Source organism: Vidua chalybeata, chromosome 6, assembly GCF_026979565.1.
Source record: "Vidua chalybeata isolate OUT-0048 chromosome 6, bVidCha1 merged haplotype, whole genome shotgun sequence".
Lineage (NCBI taxonomy): Eukaryota > Metazoa > Chordata > Aves > Passeriformes > Viduidae > Vidua > Vidua chalybeata.
In genome coordinates this window covers 45,383,555-45,404,040 of record NC_071535.1, presented here as the reverse complement: position 1 = coordinate 45,404,040, position 20,486 = coordinate 45,383,555, and the positions used below count along the sequence as shown (strand labels likewise).

Genomic DNA, 20,486 nt, shown 5'->3' with positions numbered 1-20,486 from the left:
TCTAGTCACCTCCAACTGTGCACTGGTGCTCTGCCAGCTTCCATGGGCCCTTGGTACAGAGCTGGAAATCCCACACTCACAGGGTGTGGTGTATGTGAGCAATGAGGGAGGCTCTTAGAGATGTATTCCCCTGGAGATCTTCACCTCTTTCCCTGGTGGTATCACACCTGTGGATGTTACAGAATCACAGAATGGTTTGGGTTGGAAGAGACCTTAAAGATCATCTCACTCTATCCTCCTCTAGTGGACACCTTCCACTAGACCAGGATAGTCAGAGCCCCATCCAGCCTGGCCTTGAATACTGCTGGGGATGGGACATCCACAGCTTCTCTGGGAAACCTGTTCCAGTGCCTCTCCACCCTCACCACAAATAACTTGGTCATCCCAAGAGGCACAGAGATCTGTTTGGCTGCTCCTGTCCTCCTTGCCTTCATGCTTAATTTCTAAGGCCTGATGAAACAATCTCTGTGGATGTTTTGTGCCAGCAAGCATTCGGATCCCATAATGTTCCTGAGAACTCTAGGTCCACAGTGGAGCCTGCCAACCCCAAAAATCAATGCCTGCCAGTGGTATTGTGGCTTTCCTGAGGGGTAGCAGGCAGCACAGCATGATGATCCAATGGGCACAATGGGCCTGGCTGATATCCTGAAGAGAATAACAGAATCACAGAATATGCTGAGTTGGAAAGGACCCATACGGGTCATCAAATCCAACTCCCGTCCCTGCACAGCACCATCCCCAGGAGTCACACCATGTACCCGAGAATATTGTCCAAACGCTTCTTGTGCTCTGTCAGGCTTGGTGCTGTAACTGCTTCCCTGGGGATCCTGTTCCAGGGCCCAAACACCCAATGGGTGAAGAACCTTTTTCTAATACCCAACCTAAACCTTCCCTGACACAACTTCAGGCCGTTCACTCGGGTACAGACTGACTTCTTAGCTGTCGCTCGCCCCGTGTCGAACCGTGTGCCGCCTCGCAAGACGGCTGTGGGCGCGGCCCAGGGCTGTTCGGGGCACGGCGGGGCAGTCCCGGCATCCCGCGCCCGGCCGGGGGAGGCGGTGGCGATCCCCGGGCGCCCCGGCCCGCGTTGCCATGAGGACGCGGCGGCCGCCCCGGCGGGGAGGGACAGGCGACGGCGGTTCCTGCGCCCAACGCGGCCGGAGGGGGCAGAGCTGAGCTGAGTCGAGTCGGGCCGGGCCGCGCCGCGCAGGAGCTCCGCACCCCGCGCCGCGCCGCACCGTCCCCGGCCCCGGCGGGAGCCGCCGCCGCCGCCGCCCGGTAAGTGTGGGCACGGCCCTTCCCAAGCCCTCCGGAGGCGCCGCCGGGGGTCCCGACACCCCTCCTGCCGTCGGCATGCAGCTCGGCCATGCACCCCGGCCTGGCTCCTGCTGCACCGGCCTCGCCGCCGCTTACCCCGGCCCCTCATCTCAGAGGTGTGCCGGCCGCCCTTCCTGCGCCCCCGGGCCCTGGAGGGGCGTCTCCTCGCCCCGGGGTCTGCAGGCTCCCCATGTACCCAACCCCTCCCCGGAGTTGTGGGCTCCCCTTGCCCGCCGCCACTTCCCCTCCTCACCCTGGGGGTTTTAGATCTTCCCAGCCCCTCCCCGGGCTGGCTCCCTGTGCCTGCGTGGGGGTCCCGGGGCTGATCGTCCCTGCTCGCCGTGGTGCGGGGCTTGCCCTGCCGGGCGCGGGGGTTGCAGCCGCGGTGCGCCTTCCTCTCCCCTGCCCGCGCCAGGGACATTGCGGGTGACACGTGTGCAGCTCCACCGAGCCCTTTAGTGCCCCGGAGCTGCAGCTTTTTATATTGAAAGCGATTTCCCAGTTTCTCCGGGCTTCTGATTCTGGGGCGATTCGTAGGATTCCCTGACCGCCCCGGTGGCAGCGCGGGTCCTGCATCTAAGCCCCTCTGAGCTCCTTCCAGACTCTCCTAAGCCAGATCCCTGCCTCTTTGAGGTAGGTCAAGGTTATTGTGCTCTTCACGCAGTGGATGGGGAAAGTGGACATGTGGAAAGACTGTGGGATTTCCTCAAGGTCACCCTGGGAATTGGACCCCAAGCATCCTCTCTCTTGCTGCACCCTCTGCAGCTGTTGGGTGAGGGTGAAGTTGTGGAAATCGGATTTTCCAGTGCCCCAGCCTTTTCCCTGCAAGGCTTCTTAGCTTTTAGTTTATATACCTTGCCAGGTGTTAGGGCAGGATCCCAGCTATATTTTTTTGGCCTGATGTGTTTTAGCTATTAGATGTTTACAGTTAAATAGTGGGTATTTTTACCATAATATGTTAATCTCTTGAGAGTCTCGCTGCTGTTAGGGTCTGACTTTGTGGTGCTGCTGCTGTTGGGATGATATCTGCAGTGATTTTGATTACTGCAAGTAACTGTGGCTTTGCTTCTCAAAGACTTGCTTCTTGTCAGTGCCAAGCAAAAGGCAGCTGAACTAGAGTGGTACTGATAAGGATGTATCCTGTGGGACTTGGGTGGTGGTTGTCTTCTTGTCTCTACTTCTGTTTTGCTTTGCAGACTGTTATAAACAAAGGAGTAGGCAAGGTTTAATAAGAGGAGTTCCTCTAACCTTTTCCTCAGAAAATAAACACTGGGATTTAATGAGGGTTTACCCCTTTGAATGTCTTGCCTGTAGGATTTTTAACTGCATGCCGCTACTTGTACTTGTTCATACAGGTGCAGTTTTTCTCCTGGTGCTGTGCCCTTCGGCTCATCTGTTCACTGGGTGCCTGTCGTAGTAAGAAGCATTATGTTTTGGGGGTGTTGGCGATCTGTGGCACAGATGGATGGCTGAGATGGAAAAGGGCTCAAATCTGTGTTGTAAACTAAAGCCCTGCTCTGCTCTAAAGGAAAGTCTGCAGTCCTGTTTGATGTCCAGCAATCTTGTTAATATCTTACTAGGATGCCAGAGCCATTGAGCATCTTCCTGCTGCCATTTTAGGAAGGAGTAGTGTGCTGTATTAAGTTACTAAAAGGTAGAAGTCACTGACAGCCTGTCAAGGCTGTTTGCTCCCCTTTTACTGCCAAGATTTAAATTAGTGGGCAAGATGGGGGAAATACCTACCTGGCTGGCCAAGGTGACAGCAACATGTGGAAGCAGCTCCCTGCTCACTTGTGTGTCATGTTTTTTCTTGTAGGTTTCTGCCAGGGCAAAGATGTGATGGAGGCATGGTGACTAGTGGTTGGTGTGCCTTGAAATCTGGGAGCCATAGGATTTGGAGCTCTCTGATAAGGGAAATTTGGGGAAAGTCTTGCTTAGAAGCTGTAAGCATTTCATATTCCTATCAGCTGTTCTTGCGTAACTGTTGTCATCCTGAGAATTGTGAAATATTAGGAGGGAGACATTTCCCAGAGTAGGGCAGTTGTGTTTCCAGGTGAGTAAACGTTGTGCTGTGTTTAGCTAGAATAAAATCTCTGTGTAGAGCCAACATCCCTGAGCAAGGGCCCAATTCTGCAGATTCCTGTGAGAACAGCTTTTCCTTGAAGGTTAAAGCCCAATCTAGGGAACATCGTTGTTGGAGGGTGTGTGATGATCATGCAATGCTGTGGAAATAGTTAAATATCTTTGGCACTTCTTGAGGAATATACCCAGTGTTGATAGTTGGATGTGCAGCTGCAGTGTGAACTACAGTTTGTCCCCTGGATGGGGGAAATGTCAGGAGTGCCAGGAAAGGGGCTGTGACCTGGTGCTGACCCTTTGGACAGCAAAGGGCACAGGGATACAGCAGGAGCTGATGACTCAGCAAGAAGACCACAGACTGTCTGGGTGCACAAACTGTAAGAGTATAAAAATCCAGGAATGCTTTTGTTAGGGGTCCCTCCCCAGAGGCACCAGGTCAAGCTGGTTTTGTGTCACTGCACCACGATTAAATTACTTAGAGGATCCAGACATCTGAGACTGCTGTGGGAAACCCAGGGCTGAGCCAGTAAGGAAACCCTGTCTGACTGTGAGTGTGGGGTGTGCAGGGAGCCAAAAGGGCCACCCATGGGGTCACTGGAGCCATCTGCTGTGAAGGGACTTTGGTCCCAGCAGTGAAAGTCTTGGAATGGGGGGAGTGTGACTGACAGAGTGGCTCCTGGGTGGTCAGAGAGGAGAGTTTCTTTAACACATTCTGGGTTATGTCTGAATAATCTGCAGCCAGTAGGCTGTAAGATGGGTGACCAATGAGTTGTTCCTTCATTCTCAGAAAGGAGTACCTGGGTGTGGAGTAAGGATGCATGGTCTCCATCTTCGGTCCTCCAAAGGGTCAGGCCTTGTGTTTGCTGCTGGGCTGGCAGTTACTTGTTTTACAGGTGCTGGCAAGCCTCTGGACTCTCACCCCACTGTGGAAATAAAATGCTCCTGGAGGGTAATTGCCAGATTCACAGTAGCTACTGGAAGTTGGGGTGTCCTTGTGAAGTCTGAGGGATGAAAGGACTCTGTGGTGGGAAGAAAAGTTTAGCATCATTGACCATAACTGCAGAGGGACTCATGTCCCCTGGTGCTGACTAGCAGCAGGTCTACCTTGTTCCACAACATGCTTGCTTTTGTCACTTGATCGCTGGTCTCACTTGCAGGCAAGGAACTGCAAATCTTTTGCACTGCCAACTTTCCAGTGCCAGCAAGATGTCTTGCACAGAGTGTATCTCTTAATGAGCTGGGTTTATCTGCCTAAAATCATATTGTGCTGTCAGAATGACATAAAAGATATTTGATCTAGGCCCCAAGGGGAAAAGAAAAGGGTTGGAAAAATGCAAAGTATTTTTGTTCTGTTGTTAGGAGAGCCTGGGCTGGGGAATTGATGTGTAACCAAACCAGGTTTGGAATGGCTGGGACAAATGATCCCGAGTGCTGCAGTTCATGTGTGTTATCATAGGATGCTAATGCACTGTGAAGGGAGTTTCTACATTTTCCCCTTTTCTAGGCTGTTTCAGAACAGAGAGATATTTCTTCCTAAGCCTGACTTCTTCCTGGCCATCCTTTTTCACAGTGTTTTTTTCCCTGTTGTTTTGTTGTGTGTTTGTTGTTTGTTTGTTTTGTTTGTTTTTGTTGTTGTTGGTTTGGGGTTTTAATTTATTTGGTTTTTTTGGTCTGGTTTGGGTTTTTTTTGCTTTATTTCATTGTTTTTCCCTAGAATGAAATTTCTACACAGCTGATGGCCCATCAGTGGTGTCCCAGTGGCCCATCAGTGGTGTCCCAATGGCCCATCAGTGGTGTCCCAGAGCGGAGAACCTTCACCCTTTACTGGAGTAAGTTGATACAGCTCTGGCAGACAGTGGAGCAAATTTAGTTTGCACCAGCTGAGCTTGAGCATCATGTGGGAGCCCTCTAGCAACAGGAAGAGTCTGGTCCCACAGCCTGTTTAGCCTGTCACTTACAAGTTTGTTAATGTCCTGTTAGGCTTCCAGTTGGACCTGTCTTTCTCCCAGCTGCCTCTGCTGTCCTGCTAAAATCTGCAGTGCTGTGTAGGACAAATGTCTGTACTGCTCCTTCTACAGCAACGGTGCAGGATGAGGAAGAATCTGCCTGGTCATAGCATTCTGCCTTCTGCTACTGCAGGTACATAAGGATTGGTAATTATTCCTTTTACATCCACGATGCATTCTCCTAAATCCTTAACTGTGTTTTCAGGAAATGCAAAAGCCTGCTTTAATGCCCGTGTTTGTATATTCAGGCTCTCTTAGAAGTGACCAAACATCTGCAGTACTACAGGTTGGGAAATATGGAATTGTCAATTAGTTATCATGGGAAATGAGCTGGAAATGCTGCCTGTTGTAGGCAGTGCATTGTTTTTATTTGTTGCTCTTGAACATGTTAAACACCATGCCTGTGTTCCATGGTGCATTCCTCATAAATGGCTGCATGGACTCCAGCCTTGCTGGAGACAGTTGGCTTGTCTGTCTACAGTGAGACAACAGGAATGTGACTGCAAGTGCCTGTTCTCTGCCAGAGAGGTGTCTGAGGTCTAACAGGGCAGTGTGTTTTAGCTTCTCTGGCACCGTGATGTAATGAAGCCATCCTCCTTCAACAAGGCTGAATCCTCTGGCTGTACCTGCTTGGTTTGGGGACTGTCACTTGGCCATATCCAGCTAACAGTGGCAGCTTGCTAGAGCTAGCACTGTGTTGCTCCAGCTAATCCTAAAGCAGATAAATATTTTTTCCTGTCCTCTTTTATTTGCCTTCCAGCACAGAGATAGCAGGAAGGAGGAGTTGGATTGAGCTGTCCAATGCCAAACTTGGATGTTGCTTTAACCTTGCAGTATTGATTGCCTGGTAGCTTGAGTTATTGTGAAGATAAAGTAACAGGAGGTATAAAAGCTATAGAAAACAAGGCAAAATCCCAGACAAACCTAATGAAAAGACCTTGTCACTCTGGGTGGTTTGGATTTCTGTCTGGCAGTTTCCTCTTACATATCTGCAAATTTAAAAACTTTGAATATTTTCTGTCTTAGGTGGGCTGTCTATGTGGAGATTATATGCTTGGGGAAGGGAGAGGCACCCAGGCAGCAATGCTTGTTCTGTATCAGAAGGAATTGATGGCTTACTGTTTATTTAATTTATGGGATCTCTGTTGATCATAATTTAGTACAGCCTGTGGTGAGCTGCTCACAGGAATGCATTCTTATTCTATTTTGTTAAACCTTTTCGTAACTGGTACTTGTTCTCATTTTGGTAGTCCTGTTGTGGATGGGTGACTTTATCTTGTCAAACCTTCCTGTGCCCTGCTCCTTCCTTTGGCACTGATGCTGGTGTATTGCGTATCAGGAGTGCTGTCTGGATATTTTTATTTCCTGTGTCTGAGGCATTTATCCAGAAGCCAGCAGGAGAGAGGCTGGTTTTGACCCAGCTAAGTTTCCCCATATAACATGAATTTGAAGAGCTGCAGATGACTAAGTCACATCAAAGACTGTGCCTGCCCCACCTGGAGTTTTGACTTTATGTTTGGGGCTCATACTCTCAATTTAAAAGCTGTCCCAGCTATGAGGAGCTTTGTGGACAGGGTGGGGAGAGGGAAGGAGAAGGAAATATTCCCCTCTTATATATGACAGCAATGCTTCTGCACTGGGTGAGTAACTGGCTTGGAGGAGGTGTTTGGGAAGAGAGTTATGTGCTTTTCTTTTTTAATTAGAGCACAAGGATAGGGGACTTCCAGCAAATTATATTAGTAGGAAAGAGGTGCTGTGCAAGTGAGCAATTGGTTTGGATCAAGCCAGAAAGAAGTCCAGTAGCCATGATCCTTATTTTCTGAATTCAGCTGCAGATTTCAGTGAACCCTTTTTGCTTTGACCAGGGGCTGTGAGATCTCCAGGCCGGACGAGTGCTGGCTTCTGTGTGGATAAGTGCCTGGAATGAAGCTGTAGCATATGGTGTGCTTAGTCTGGGCCAGACCATCTTCATTTTGCTGCTGCTGCATCTCTGTTCTTGTCACTGTGGCGTCTGACACCTTGCTGCCCTTAATGGATGTGGAGAAAAGGGCAGTTCCCTGTTGCCTGATGGGTCTGGTGGGATGGAAACACCTTCTTCAACACCATGTGCGGATTGGGAACATGTTTGGTGCCCTGTTCAGTGCTGTTCTCTTTGCTCTGTGATAGGGATTTATAAAAAAGAAGAAATTGTGTTTTAGGGACAGGCTGTGTGGGGGGCTTACTGTGAATTTGGGTCCTACTTTCTCCTTTGCTACAGATTTAGAACATGACCTGGGGTAAGCAATAAGTCTCTGATCCTTTCCCTTACAATGCAATGGGAACAGCAGCACTCCAGGAGTTTGCCACTTACAATTGCCATGGCAGCTGTTGCAGAAAGTATGATCTGATCTAGTAAATGGTCTCTTCTTCTGGGTATTTCACCTCCCTTTTTCAGTTTGTGTTGTCTTTCTCAAGGATAGCAGTACTAGCTTCCTTTTCCATGCCCTGGGCAAGCCAAGCTCTTCTCTGTAAGGCAACAGAAGCACTTGTTGTTTACGAAGACTATTTTGTTAGTAGTTTTTTTAAAGGACATAAAATTCATTGTGTTGGCCCTTCCCCTTTCTCCTTAACTATCCCACTTGCTTTATTAGCAGCTAAATGTGTGCATGACCTGAGCAGCTGTTGTCTTTTTGATGCCCCTTTTTTATTTTTTGCAGAACTTAAAATGTAGATTCTGTGGTGCCTCACACTGGTTCTTCAAAAGTAATGGAGAGCTTGAAGGAAGTAGCTTGGATACTGAAGTGATAAGCACTGCAGAAATGACAGACACTATATAAACAACTAAACTCAGCCCCCGGCCCTTCCCAAAAGAGGGATGATTTGCAGAAATACTTCAACAGATGGTCTGAATTTGGCTTTGGAAAGGGGGAAGAAATGCCAGGTCGCTGCTGAGCTGCATGTGGGCGCGTGCCTGCATGCGCCGTGCAGCGCGTTCCCTGACAGCACGCTCGGGGAGGCTGAGCCGGCTGCTCACAGGGCCCCCTGCGCTCAGAGGCACCTGCACACCGCTGCCCGGTCTCTGTGGCTCTGCCGGGGCCGTGCAGAGCTAGGTCCCGTTTTCCCTATGGTGAGGCTCAGCTGTGCCCACTCGTCAGGCTGGTCTGGTGGAGGTGAGCCATGGGCAGTTTGCAGACACACGGAGTCAGCTTGTGGGAGAGAAGCTGCATAACTGCTGTGCAGCTTGTGAGATCTTGCTTGGCACACGGCTGAGATTGTAGGAAGGCTGTAGGGTCATCTGACACTGGGTTGTCCCTAGTGCTGCTGCAGTGTTCTGGACCTGTGTCAATGCAAATTGAGGTGGTGTGGAGCTGAAAACAAATGGATCAGCTGTGGTAAAGGGCATGTGCTGTTTGGACACACCTGTACATACATGTGAGCTGGCAAACTTGCTGGCAGCTTGAAAGAGCATAGGAAAGGGTTTAAATGTCATGGCTGGGAACCCTAATGAACTCTGGCAGAGCTGGCTACTGTGGCCAGCCTCCCCTCTTCCTCTCTGCAATGAGATTACTGCTCTTGAAGGGGAGGGAGAACGTGTTTCCCCCAGAGTGCTGCATCACGTCTTGAGTGGGCTATGCGCTAGGGCATGCAGGTTCCCATGTCACTTGTCACAGCTGACTCCAGTTGGGTTTTGGATTGGAGCCCAGAAGTCCTTGTCCAAGGACCTCTGGAACAGAACAGTGTGTCTAATTACTGCATTGCCAAACTGTTGCTAGTCTTCCAAGACAGGGTGCCTGTTCCACTGCTCACTGGCATGACAATTCTGTGTGTCTACTGCTGCCTGCTGTTGCTGCCATGTGCTCTTTGTGAGACAGAGTTGCTAATTAGAGCAGAGTTGTGAGATACCCTTCAGGAGTGTTTTTCATTTGGAAACTTCTTGAAAACAGGTCTAATTCTCAAGCAGTGCAAGATGAATTGCTTCCCTGAGGATATGTCAGATAAATCCTTTTGGATGCATGTGTCACGTAGCAGCACTGCCCTGTGCATGTGGAGTAGCCAGATGAGACATCTGATATTCAGAGAATGACTTTCCAAGTTTAATATACTTCACTTTTTCATCTTTTCCCTTTCTTGTGTTACTCATCTCCCTGCACTCTGTTAGGTGAGCAGGACTAGATGTGTTTTCATTTGTCTGTAGCCTCCAAAATACATTGTCTTCCTGCTGGGAATGCCTTGCCTGCCTTGCAGCCTGCTGATTCACAGCACTCTGGGTGAGCAGGGAGCTGGTGAATGGTTTATGCCACAGACTCCTGAGCCATCAGATGGTGGTTGCAGTCCCCTTAACAATTCTTCTGCTTGTCACAGAGTGTGTATGAGTTTCCCTGTAGGAGCTGCTAACCTCTTCAGAAGCAGCATGACCCATGTGGGGCTGCTGATGTGTGTTCAGCAAGGAACCATTTTGCAGTGATCTGAACATTTTTGGCGTAAGCAAAGCAGCTGAGGTGGGAGGCGAGAAGGGCTGTTGGCAATGCAGGAGAGGAGCAGTTGTGTTCACGTACCCCTACAGCAAAGGGACTGGCAGCAGCAGTGTCCTGTGGCTGAGAGGCAAGGAATATTGACTAACGTGACATTTAAGAGTGGCATTTCTTCTAGTGCACTGGGAGCACTAGTGAAATTCTGCCTTTGGTGCTGAGAAGTAATAAGCTTTGTTCTTCAGAGTGGTTTCTGTCTGCTGTTGCAAAGTGTTTGGAAGGCTGGGAAATGTCCTTTTGTTATCCTGTCAATTCTCCATGTCTGGTCTCTTGTACAAAAGACCTTGGCTCTAGTAGGCAGCTGAGCTTGCAGCCTGTACACCACTGTGGGCATGCTTACGTGGTGGCTCCTGCTTGATGCTTCTCTGTCACTTTGCCTTAGGAGGAACCTAGCTCCTAACTCCAAAGGGTCATGCAGGAAGGATCCATCCTTTCATGCCCTGAGGTCCTGCTTCATTCACCTGTGATATTTTAGTGTTGGTTCCCATGCCCATGACTGATGCTCTCAGTGCACTGTGGCTTTGCTACAGGGACAGGATGCGGGGTTTGTGGGATGCTTTGCAGTTCCAGCCAACAGTCCCTCTTTGGGATGCTTGAGTGACAGCTATCAGTTGACATACAGACCCACAGGGCTCTGGGTTAATAGGCCTTTTAAATAATTTTGTTAAGGGCCCAGAAGCCCTTATATCCCAGGTTTCTCTGGAGGGATTCTTGTTCTGTTTTATTGTTGTATATTGGTTTACTCTATCGGTGCACTCAGCAAGCTGCTGCAGGCCGCTGCCAAGAGGAACAGCCCTGCTTCTACTCTTGCCTCTCTCTGCTTATGTCAACACAAGCATTTGTGTGTTCATAGCTGTGCGTGACCTGGGAATAGGCCTGGTCCAAAATGAGTTCTTTGAGTTGCTGGGGAAAGGAAGAGCAGTAGTCTGAAGTTATGCTGGACAAGTGTTTGAGTAACCACAGTCTCTGCTAGGAAAGTAAATAATGTGGCATTTTCCAGGAACTAAAAATCCCTGATACTGTTCCCTTCATGAAAATCTTTGCACCTTCTCCGCCAACACACCGTCAAGACTGCACCAAGCCTGTACCAATGCCTCTTTGTGCAGAAAAAATTGTGTTGTGGTACCCTTCCATGGCACTGGCTCTCACCTGGTGCCTGGTTGTAGATTCTCTCTTTGTTGTGGAGAGACAGCATCATGCATTTATAACACTTGAAATTCACATAGCATAGCAGCCAGAGAAAGGTGGTGGCTTTTCACATCTGTTAGGAATGGCCCTAAGATGTGCTGCCAGATGCATCCAGTACAGGAAGAAGTGATAAGAGACAGGGAAGAAAAACCCATGACCTTTGCTTTGCTCTAGCAGAGTCCCTAGTGCTTACAGGAAAAGCACATCCTTCAGAAAGTGCTTGGTGAGCATGTGTCCTTGGAGGTGCCAAGAAATATGACCAACTTCCTCTCATCTTCCTTTCCTTCTCTTGCATGCCAGGAAGTGGTGACAGTTCCTAGCAGACACCACAGTGTAAACATAGCTGATGCTGTGCCTTCTTCTCCAGGGGTGACAGAGTTAAGGGATCTGCTTACCCTTGGGCTGGAGAGATGGGAGGCCTCTCTCTGAGCATATCTGAACCTTGCTGGGATTGTATGTCTCTCTCCTGCTGTCCTATTGCTTCTCCCTGCTGCAGCCTGTCCTGTTTCTGAAGGGTCTGTTGCCATTTTGACATGGGAGATGCAACTGTCCCTTCTGCCTGCCTCCATTGCCAGATAGGTTTAGGGAGTGTGTTGGGATTGCCTAACTTGGTTAAGGTCCCACTGCAGGCTCTGCATGCCACCTGTCTCGCTGAGCTGTCATGGCTGACTTTGGGGTTGGGGAGGAGATGGGGCTGTATGAGGAGCATTACATGGCTGGATGATGGGTGACTTGCAGCCCTTGGTGCTGCTCCAGGGCTTGAGGCTGCTGCTGCCATGTGGTACTTTGGGAAGGGGGCTGCCATCAGGGTCCCAGGCTCAGTCCCAAAGCAGCAGGGTGTCATCCCAAGGCTTGTGATGTGCTCTGGGCCACAGAGATAGGAACAGACAAGCTGGCTGGCCCTTTGGAGAAAGCATCCTCTGTCTGTCATTGCACCGAGGGCTGGGTGAATGAGCAGGGATTAGCCAGGCAGCAGCTGGGCTGAGTGAGCCGTAGGGTGACAGCCGCAGCGGTCCTTTGCTTCTCCAAAAGCTGTGACAAGGCAAGTACTCTCCAGTGTCTCACAGCTATTATGAAAAAGCCTGCTTTGCTGCACCCTTCTCTCCCTTTGCCCTCAGGGCATGCTGGGCTTGTTTGAATTAATATAATTAGCACATGCCTTATTAGCTCACTATGGCACAAAGAACTCGTGTGTATTTGTAGCCAGGTTAAGCAGCCGCTATTAATTTAATAACTGTGTCCTCCTTAGTGCATGGCAACAGTTAGTCACTGGTGGTGACTCAGGACCAGCCAGTATGGAGGAAATTTGGGCGAGATGTGTATGTGTGTGGTTCTCTTTTATTGTGTTGTATTTTTATTAATGAGAAGAGCTGTGAGGGAATTAGCAGCAGGCACAGTAGATGGAAGGGAACTTTCAGTACAGGTTTACTAAACAACCAGCCCTGTCTATTTCCTGTGCTCTACACTGTTGGTAGAAAAGGATCTGTAGAATGAATCAGCGAAATATGACACAAACTGGGAGGCAGAAATTTACAGAAATAAACTTTAGCAACCCACGCTTGAGCTCTGCTCCAATCAGGTTATATGCTAGGTACTGATAGTAATTTTGCTTCATTGTCTACCCTATTTCCCCTTGGTGATTTTGAGGCAGAGGAAGTGGCTAGTATATTCTGGTGCTGCTCGTGTTTGAGACTGCGAAAGAGCAAGGTTCTTGTAAAAGGACAAAAATAGTTGCAACTAATTTCATTTACTGTAGCACTGTGGTCCTTGGTTCCTTTTACTGTTCTGGGTCTTGCCATGCATAGCACTTAGCTAGGTCCCATGAAATGCTTCCAAGATGCTTGCTACCAGATGTTTGGGGGGTTTGTTTTGGTTTTGTTGTTTGGTTGTTTTTGGGTTTTTTTCTTCCTTTTTTCACAGAAGCTGCAGGTTATGGTTTGTGCTCCACCACTCTGGAATGATGCAGACTGAGTCCAGGATGGTTATATGTATCTCTGTTCCAGTAGTTCTGCATGTGGGATAGTAAAGTCCTGCACTGATTCTAAAACTAGTGAGTTAAGCATTTGGGGGGCTTTTTTCAGCCAAGACCACTATGCATGCACAGGAGACTTCCTGCATTTCTTCTCTTCTTCCCCTTTCTTCAATAATCACAGGTTGTGCTCTTTGTGGTGAGCATAAGCTGGGAGGAGGAGCAGGAAGAATGGTACTGGAAAGCTGTTTGTGTTTGCTTTGTTTGCAAATGTGCTTGCGCTGTTTTGGTCAGGTTTCCTACAAGTAACAATTAGGGTGAGATGCAGGTGTCCTGCCTGCTCCTTCTCCCTCTTTTTATTTTACCTGTTTGCTGTTTCTGCCTAATAAGCTTGGGCTTGCAAGGCCTGAACTGTTCTTGGCCATCATGATCCTGTGCAGGAGCATCACTGAGAAGATGAAGTTCTTACAGTCAAAGGGGCAACAAAACCCCCATGAAACGGGATCAAAGTGTGTATGTACTTGTAATAATGTGTCCTCTTGTTTCATCTGGCAGGGGACCAAGTCCCCAGGCTCCAGCAGAGATGGTGAGTTCTTCTGGCTTGCATCTCTACTGAGAACCTGGACTTCCTGGGAGGCACAGAAGGAAAACAAATCTGAGATCTCCATGGAGTTACCAGGGATGCACACAAGTCTTGCTGCAGCAGATTGAAGTAGATAAATTTAATTTTTACTTTCTTAGAGCCTGTTCTTAGGAGAGCTAAATGTTTTAAAGAAGGCTCTGTGAGTGGTGTGTGAGTGATCTGCAGGGGTGCCCATGTGTGGTTCCTAACAGGTATATTGCAGGGGGGAGAAAAAACACCAAAGAAAGTCTGGGGGTAGATAAATACCTGCTGGGGTACCTCCAATGGTACCCAGAGATGTTGATTTCCCTCCCCTCCTCCTTTTTTCCTTTGTTTCAGGAGCAGGAAGGGACACTGCTTGGCTCATGCTGGCTCAAAGTTGTGGAATGCTTAGTACATACCAAGATAGGAGGCTTTTTCCAGGACAGCTTTTTTAGCCAGTGTTGTGGCTTTGTCTGGGATAGAATTAATCTTCTTCCTAGCAGCTGGTACTGTGCTCTGTTTTGAATTTAGTATGAGAACAATGTTGATAACTCGCTGATATCTTAGTTGCTGCTAAGTACTGCTCACTCTAAATCAAGGACTTTTCAGTTTCCCATGCTCTGCCAGCAAGGAGGTGCACAAGAGGCTGTGAGGGAGCGTGGCAGCAGGAAAGCTATGATGTAGGCACCATGGTGGAACCATGGTGGGATGACTGCCATGGCTCGAGTGCTCCAGTGGATGACTGTATGCTCTTCAGAAGGGACAGTCAAGGAAGGAGAGGCAGTGACTGTCTATTAGGGAGTGTTTTGACTGTTGAGAGCTGAAGGGTAGTGTTGATAAGGTTGAGAGTGCCTGTGGGTGAGAATCAGGGGGAAGGCTAACAAGGCAGACAACCTGGGGGGAATATGTTACAGACCACCCAACCAGTATGAAGAGACAGTGAATTATTCTATGAACAACTGCTTTGTGATTGCCAGCCCTTGTTCTTGTGGGAGACTTGCTGGATGTCTGCTGGAAGCTCGATGCAGCAGAGAGAAGGCAGTCTAGGAGATTCCTGGGCTGTGTGGAAGGTAACTTCTGACACAGCTAGTCAGAGAGCCCAGCAGGGGTGCTGCCTCCCAGACCTGCTGTTTACAAGCAGAGAAGGGCCCGTGGGAGATGTGGTGGTGTCATCACTGTTGGAGGCAGTCTGGGGCACAGTGACCATGAAATTACAGAGTTTTTAATTCTTGATACAGTAAGGAAGGAGGTCAGCAAAGGGGGTCCAGGAAGGCTAAACTTACATTAAGAAGGAAATTTTAAAGGTGCAGGATGTCCCTATGTGCCAAAAAATGAGCCAGCAGGGGAGAAGACCAGCCTAGTAGAACAGGGAGCTTTTGCAGGAACCAAGGGCGGTAAAAAAAGAAGGAAAGAAAGGGCAGGTGACTCAGGAAGAGTCATTGTTAGTCCTTGTCCTAACAAGGACATTGTTAGGTCACATAGAGAGAAGATTAGAAAGGCAAAAGCTCAGCTAGAGCTCAATCTTGCCAGTACTGTGAAAAGTAATAAAAAGTGTTTTCATAAATACACTAAAAACAGAAAAGAAAGCCAAAAAGAATATCCATCCTTTATTGGATGGAGAGGAAACTGCAACAAAGGCTGAGGAAAAGACTGGGGTGCTTAATGCCTTCTTTTTCTCAGTCTTTACCAATAAAACTGAATATACTTAGGGCAGCTGGCACCCTTTGCTGGTAGACAGGGAGAGAGAGAGCCCAAAAGATCCCCTGCAATCCAGGAGAGCAGAAAAAATCCCCAGCAATCCAGGAGGAAGTAGTCAGTGGCAAGGGCGCTGGTGGAGCTGGCAGAGCTGCTCACCAAGCTAGCCATGCTAGCCCCAGGGCAGGGCTGCTGGGAGTCCACTGTGGGCACAGCAGTGACCTGAGCTGTCAGTCCTTCCCCTCTGCAGCCTCTGGTTTGGCCACAGTGAACCAGCACCATCACAGGGCTACACACTTTAAGACATCCAACAGGAACAGCTCTGTGGTTGGTTGAGTGTTGCTCTGGTGAGGTACTGCTGCAATTTGGCCTGAAAAGATGCTTGTTCCTCACAGCAGGGTCACTGGCACCCATTTCTTTCAGCAGAGAAAGCTGAAAGCCAATAGCTCCGGTTTCATTGCTGGTGGGGAATGAATGGTCCCTTTCAGGCCCCAGGACTTCAGCTCAGTGCTCTACCTCATTCCTACTGAGTGAAACAGAATCCAACCCTTATCTTTCCCTTGGACTTCTTGGTTGTCTTTAATTAATAATTGGTTGCTTTGTACATGGTGGTTATTTTCTAAACTGGGAAGGGGAACTCCTTTCTACTCAGCCTCTTGGCAGAGCACCCAAGAGAAGGGTTTGCACCAAGTTACTCCATGGTATGTCCTCCCAATTCAAAGGGTTGGTCGGTCTGTCACTGTCAGCTGGCTCTGCCTTTTTGTTGACCCCCACAGGTTATTGAAAAGGAGTGCTGTATGTAAGTTCTTAATTGTTCTCCTTGCTCTCTCTCCCATCTGCCAGACTCCCAAAAGCTCAGCAAAGTTGTCTTCTCTCTCCAGCTAATGCTGCAGTTCTCTGAAGCTATAATTTCATAAAACCTGGTATAAAGAACAGATCCAGAGGAAGGTGGATTTAAAAATACTTAGAATTACATCAATTCAGCATGTGACTACATGATTTCTTAGGTGGCACTTGGAAAGGAGCATTACTGGCAATAAGCACCCACTTAATGTTTGTCCAGTAACATCCAAGGTGCACTTGCTTGTATGATCATGTGCAGACCATTTTACTGTCTGTCAGTTAGCTTGTGTTTCTACTGCTGGCTCTGCAGCTGCAGAATAACCTAGCCCATTATAATCTTAATTTAAATAACCATTTTATGTAAAAGTTGCTACATTATATATATATACATATATATGTATATATATGTATGTATGTATGTATACGTATAGTTCATTGTATTTGCATATGGATTACCTGTTCTGTGGCTACCTCTTACAGATCCTTTTGAATTAGTGGAGGGACTTGCAGGTTTCTACAGACCAAAGGTTGGAATCCAGCACTATTTTCAAGCAAGTGCTGGGCCTGAATTTTTGCTATGGCCATGCCCTGGCCTCGTATGACCACATCACTGAAGATTTTTATGAGATGCATGGAAAGGGTTTTCAGCCCTCTGGCACCTACTCCAAGACAGTTTGCTTTGAGCATGAGTAGTTGTCCTAAATTTAGAGGCTTGGTACTTGCGTTGTAAGTGTTCAGAGGAGTGACAGGGCAGCAGATGTGGCATTTGTGCAGAGCAGAAGAGCCAGGTCTTTTGAGACTTGACCCAATTGCCTTTTTGAGAACTTTGAGAGGAGGCAGGTTGAGATGGGAAGAGTGCCAGCAGCTCCCATGGGTTTTCTTTGCTCCCCTCTGTCTTGCCAGGGAGGCTGTGAGCACTTTTAGACCTGTTGTCTCTCTCCTGTGAGGGAAGATACTGCCTTAAGAGTGTTTTAATGTCTTGTCCTTCAGTGGAGCAGTGTGTTCTCAATAAGATGACTGCAAGCTCATTTGTCCTGCTGAAACCTTCCCTCCGGTTCCTTCAACTTATCATCTCCAATGTCTTTGATACCAAGACTTGCCACGTGAGCCCTGCGTGAGTCACTTCTCCTAAGGGCTGTCCTTACTCATTTTATCTTGCAGCTCAGTTGCAAAATCTCCAGGACAGGGACTTTCTTTGACTGAAGGTCAGAGCAGTCCCTAAAATGACAGATCCCAGGTAGGTGATGGGGCCTTTTGGTGTGCTGTAGTACTGATAACCATGCCCAGCTTCAAGATGAGCGTTAGCTTTCTGTCTCTTGATCCAGAGCAGTTACAAGACATGCAGATTTGAAGGATGTTTCTGGTGTTTCTTCCAGACCAGTACAGGCCTGTTCCTCAAGTCTTTCTGTCTTGGCAGATGGCTTGGCATCTCAGCATTAAAGGGACCATGCTGATGCAAGAAGAGGCCTCCATGGGACTCCTTTTTTAAAGCAGTAGGGCAAATGGCTTCTGCTCTAATCTAAGTAAATTGCTGTTTTTTTGGCCTGGAGAAGCTCTCCATGTCAGGAAGGCACTTTTCTTACTGCTCACAGTGCCTTTTGGAGGCCTTGCTCCAAGCTTTAGTGCTCATAGAGGTAACAGCAGGTGCTTGTTGTCTTCTTGTCTTTACTTACTGCAAAAGATTTCTCAACAAAGCAGGCGAAGTTGCATGATGCTGCTGTACTGGGAGTGGGGGCCCGACCTCTGCTTCCAGCAGAATGGAGAGCCCAAAGGGGAGGGAGTAGGAAAACTGGGTGTGTTCCTCCTACTCTTACTGCCTGGAGGCAGGAAATTCCCCACCTGCTTCCCTGCTGTTTAGTCCCCTTGCTTTCCAGTGATACCTGCTGCTCCACTCACTTTGATCCTTGCTTTGGAGTCAGTAGCTATGCTGGCTTTTCCTAGGGTGCCTGAGACCAGGCAGACAGAATGGCAGCTGCCAGGAGTACTCCAGGCTTTGCCTGATGTCTTTGGTAACTCTTTTGCATTGCAAGGAGGTGACCCTGGTGACTAAGGGCAGCAGGCAAATCTTGACTACTGTTGTGTGAATCTCCTGTAGTCGCAAGTGAATCCTGGTGGAGAGGATAGTTGCAACAGTGTGCATGCAGTATCAGAATGCAGGATATTGCTGTAGTCCCAGGGGCTTGCGGGATTGTCCCCTGGGACACTTCCAACATGGCCCTGTTGCAAATTCTCTTCTGTTGCAGCATTATGGGAGACTGCACTGGTTGGGATGTGGTGAGTAAGTATGTCTGCTAAGATGTTGGTCTGTTCTTGTTCGAAGCTTGTTTTTTTCCTAAGCTGGAATGTTGTCATAGACACGGGGTGTTCCTCAGGCTGCCAACTGTGGTTTGAAATCCTGTAGGTGAAGGGCAAGTCAGTGATGAAGCTGGAATGCGAGCTCAGGAGTCCTCATTGCTAATTGAGAGTTTTGTTCCTCTTTTTCCCCTCTGTGGGCGTTGAGGTAAATCTGTACTGAACCAGCTGCAGTTGCAAAGCCAAACACTTCTACAGCACGCCCCCAGCCAGGGAACTGGCTGTTCCTTTGTGGCACATGGGAGATGTTCCAAGGCGTTCTCTCATCACGGCGTCTCTCAGCATGACGTTAAGGCTCCCCAGTGCGCAGGGAGAGTGGAGGCTGGGCATGGGGCAGAGTTTGCCTGCAGTTTTGCAAGGGTGTCAGCCTGACTGTTCTCACAGTGGTAGGAGGGGGTGGGGGGGCACCCATGCCGACCAGCCTGAGGGAAGCTGCACGAGACAGAGGTCACTTGTGGAGGATGGGAAGGGACTGCTGGAGCTGAGAGTCCTTTCAGGGGCTATTAGGGAGGAGTGCCCTGCCTGCTGAGGCTCTGCATCCAGTGCCTTGCCAGCTGAGTGAGCGCTGTACCACTGAGCCTGTCCCCGGAGTGTGAGCAGCCAATGGTGCAGGCGGCTGGGATGGCACCACTGCGCTGGTACTTTGGCCTTTTATCACCTGAGGCAAGGGGGAAGACTGCCTTTGGCTTGGTGCTTTCACAGCCCAGTGTGCTACAGGTACAACTGGCTGCTGACCACGAGGCCGGTGAGTTTGCATGTGCAGCCCCAAGGCTTCTGTCTGGTGGCAGAATGGTGTGAAGGGGCCGTGCTGTCCCCTGTGCAGCTGGAGAGGTGACTCTCTGTGAGGGTGGAGAGCATTCACCAACGTGTTTGAAAGCTGCTTTGTTTTCCTGAGGACTAATGCCTTGCCAGGTCCTGCAAGGAAATTCATGGCAGTCCCTGCTTTCAAGGGCCTAAAGGCAAGGAGGCAGCAGATTAAACTGCCTCTTATTTTCTCTAAACTCTCTGTCCCAAACTGTTCTGAACAGGCAAGAGCCAAATTAACAGCTTCTCCCCAGGTGACATTACCTCGTGCCAACTCCCTTGTACACTTTTTGCGTGTCATGCATCTAGAAAGCAGCTTCTCTCAGGAAATATTTGCAGTTTTATTTTGATCTCCTTAAACCTTATTGTGATGACAGCTTTGCTCCTGTCATTAACAAAATTTGGCAGTGTCCGCACCTTCAGATGCATTTGTGCTATGAAGGAAGGTGTGCTGATCCCAGAGGGTTTCTCTTGTCCCAGCAGGTACTCGTTGCTGATTCCTTCCCCTTGCCATCCCTGACTGTGAATGGTTGCATGGCAGTGTTCTCTTGACACAGTGGATGCTGGCACAGCTTTGTTTCCTCTGCTCACCTTCTGAGCCCTATTTCTTGACATCAGCTTCTCTCCTGATGTCAAACTCAAAGCCTGCTCTTGAGTTTGTCTGCTCTCAAGACAAATAGAAGTATGTGGAAGGGAGTCCTGCCTTCCCATTCTGCTGTTTGTTCTTAAGTCAAGGTTGTAGTTTAGAAGTTGGCTTTTAGTGACAGCTCCAGCATGTGCTGGCCTCCAGTTCTGTCTCATTCCTGTCCGACTGCCTGGCACAAATACTTGTGCATGAAATCAGGGATGGGGACATGTTTGGGTATAGGGGGAAGACGGGTTTGCTTTCTTCGGCCACAGCACCAGCTGACATTTGCTAAAGATTTTCTGTCAAACCGGCAGCCTGTGTGTGCTCAGATAAATCAGCCTGTGCAGCAGTCTGAGCCTGAGAGGATGTGCTCAGCTGCACTGGGGCTGCTGGGGAGGGGATCTAGAAATGGGAATACTGGCAGAGGGCAGAAGTGAAGAGCTGGCCTCTGGGAGATGTGGGGGTGCTGCTGGCAGGACTGGGGGAGTTGGTG

The 20,486-nt window shown here is 48.9% G+C and overlaps 1 protein-coding gene across 4 annotated transcripts in view; it reads left to right on the top strand.

The window, feature by feature from the left end:
- The first annotated feature begins 1,021 nt into the window (after positions 1 to 1,021).
- SLC25A22 (solute carrier family 25 member 22) overlaps positions 1,022 to 20,486 on the top strand; it is a 52,127-nt gene continuing 32,662 nt past the window's right edge. The window contains exons 1-2 of one of the 4 annotated variants that reach the window (XM_053946292.1): positions 5,131 to 5,225; positions 5,377 to 5,535. The gene's annotated coding sequence lies outside the window, so the exon portion shown is untranslated. Of the gene's footprint in view, positions 1,279 to 1,868; positions 1,951 to 5,130; positions 5,226 to 5,376; positions 5,536 to 20,486 lie in introns of those variants that run through there. The other 3 variants (XM_053946294.1, XM_053946291.1, XM_053946293.1) reach the window with 3 other exon arrangements.